Source organism: Camellia sinensis, chromosome 2, assembly GCF_055761805.1.
Source record: "Camellia sinensis isolate YWXY chromosome 2, ASM5576180v1, whole genome shotgun sequence".
Taxonomy (NCBI): Eukaryota; Viridiplantae; Streptophyta; class Magnoliopsida; order Ericales; family Theaceae; genus Camellia; species Camellia sinensis.
In genome coordinates, this window is record NC_138962.1 from 101,970,251 (window position 1) to 101,973,233 (window position 2,983).

Genomic DNA, 2,983 nt, shown 5'->3' on the forward strand with positions numbered 1-2,983 from the left:
GGTGGTATAAGTACTCACAGCGTCAAAATCCTTTTGTGGTATTGCTTGACCAAAATTTCAAGTCCCATAATCGATGACTGGTGGAATTGTGAGTCTTCTTTTGTCCCCTGTACGCATGCTATATTAACTGCAAGTGTTCACGAGTTGAGTCGGGTCAGGTTTACCCTTAGTCCGCCGGCCGAACCGACACCATCAGGTGAAGAAATCAGTCACCCCGTTATTGATCGATATACTGTTCAAAATCAATCGAATCATAGACCTCGGTTTAATAGTCAGTTCAATCGATTTTGAAGATCCAACAAAGGCAGAGAAAGAGTAGAAAAAAATTTATTAAAAATGAAATTCAAATTTCAAAACAATACACCTTAAAACTTATATATATGTATATATTTACAGATCTGTGCAAGAGAGAGTGGAGGAAGAAAATGAGGCAAAAGGGAGAGAGAGAGGGAGAATCGCAACCGCATCTGCAACCACCATGACCGCCAATGGTTGCCGTCACGATCACCTTTGTCTGCCACTGTCACTGTCACCACCACCATTAAAGAGGGGAGGAAGATTGAAGATGGAAGGGAAAAGAGAGAGAAGCAGAGATGAGAGAGAGAGAGAGTGAGAGGTAGAATATTTCTTAAGACTCCATGGAGAGAAGAAAAAACAGAGTGTGAGTGACCTATAGAGTGAAGAGACACTGAGAGATAGAGAGTCTTCTTAGTTTTCTAGAAAAGACTTTTAGGGTTTATGAAAGTGAAAAACATTGAATGGCTATGAAGAAAAATAGGAGAAAGTAAGAGAGAGTGAGAGATAGAAAGTATCTTTGTTTTTTGGGAAAGGCTTTGGGTTTATGAGAGAAAGATATTGAATGGTTATGAGAAAGTGTAGCAGTCTGTCATAGAGAACTCAGACTGACACAAGTGTACTTCCAAGGCCACTAGTATAAAATGCTATATAATTTTATTTATTTGGTCAGGTGTGTATTTTTTGTATCCATTTTCGACCGCAAACTGGTGAAATAATATATTAGAAAACCGTAGCCAATCATTCACTTGCTTGAAATTGTCTCTAACATCATGAGGCAGTCTGTGTCGGACGATTTATGCGGGTTAGTAGGTATAATGAACAACCCTACTATTAACCCCAACATCCCATCCTTAATAATAACTTCTACACCTAGGTATTTCTCAACTCGTTTTCAACTTGCCAGTGTAATGGATGCTAATCTTTTTTTTCAACTTGCCAATGTGCGATCTGCCTTTTACCTTTTGGAATGATCAGGTTTTCCAGATCATATGAGAGAAATGTGGTCGTTTGTTGGAAGTTGATCGAAGAACCATAGCTTTGGATAATCTTTTTGAGGCTAGGTTGAAAGTCAGAGGCTTCGACTCTAGTTTTCTGCTGGCGTTCATGGAGGTGAAGATGGAAGGACGATCGTCAATGGTTCGTCTGAAATCTTTGTCCAAGACAGTGCGCCGCCAAGTGGAAACGTGGCCAAAGGTTTTCCGACCAGCACCTTCAGGCGATCCCATCGCCGATGACATGGAAGTTGATGGGTCAGGGAGGACACGTGGAAGCTTGGTTAGGGGAAGTCGAAGGGGAGAAAGGAGTTGAAGGGTCTGGGGACAGATTCGATGATGTAGTGGTGGTAGGGGGAAGATCAAGAGATAGGGGGATCAAAATGATATTGAATGGGCCACAGAAGGAACATGATGGGCCGAGTAAAATTTTGGGTTCAAGTGATTTTCTAAATGTGGGCCAAGAGTTTAATTATCAAAAGCCCATTTCTGTTTTTCCAAGGGATGGGCCATTTTCTAAACAATACAAGGAATATAATGGTGGGCCTAATAGAAGTGACGAGCTCAATTCAAATGAATTGGGCCCAGTGGGTTATATGAATGGGGCTCATATCTTGGAGGAGGGAATTAGGGCTGAGTCTCAACCATTGGGAGCTAAAGTTCGACCCGATTTGATCGAAGACGAAGGACAACCACTTGGAGCGATAGAGATCCAGCGACGGCTGTCGTCTGGCACGAAAGGAGGTGTCGATGGTGAAGGTGATGGGTATTTACAGAGGGACAGTCAGGATTGACTAACGCAGGAGGAGATTCAGCTTGGTTTAGCTGATAGGGTGGACGACTCTGTTGAAGGAGAGTAGAGACTAAGGGCGGAAGTGGATGAATGGGTCGATGAAAGAATCGAAGAAGAGAATGATGCTGAATTGTTGAGTCGAAAGGTGGATGAAGGGTGTTTCGAACCTACTGAAGTGTTGCAAGCCTTGAATATTTATGGGTCTGGGTCTGAGGAGAGTTCAGACTATGACTCTGGTTCAGGTTGTGAAGAAGAAGATCAAGAAGAATCTGATCTCGAGCTTATTAATCTTTTTACTGAGAAGGACAATGTTGAGGAGGACAAAATTGAGAACGACATTATCAAGGAGGATGAAATTGAGGTCTCCGAAACAACGGATCATGTCAGTGACTCTGTTCATCATGACTATACAGAACTGTCATCACAGAAGGGTCACATTGTTATTCCTGACTCTTTTTCTCTTGGGGATTGGATAGGGGTTTCTCAGTGTCTTGGTCTCAAGTGTTCTGTTAGGGGAAAGGATGATAGAGGAGTCACTCCAGATATCTCGGGAGCCATGAGGGATGTTCCTATCACTAACCCTGTATCCTATAATGCAAATATAAATGCAGTCCTCGTAAATGATGCTCAAGAGGGAGTTTTTGTAACGCATTTGCACAGAAGAGGCTGTGTTTTTAGTAGTTTGAGTTATAGTGAGGTAAAGACAGAGCGTTGGTTGATGGAGTTAAGCAAGTATGCATCATGTCCAATTGAGGAGAATGAAGTACCCCATTTCAAGCATTTGCTTCAAGTTATGGGGCTGCCCCTAGTAAGTTTAAATGGTAAAGGGTGATGGTAGTAGAGTGGATAATAGTGTCACTAGAGGAGAGAGTACTAGACGGGGAGGGGTTTCGGTTAGAAA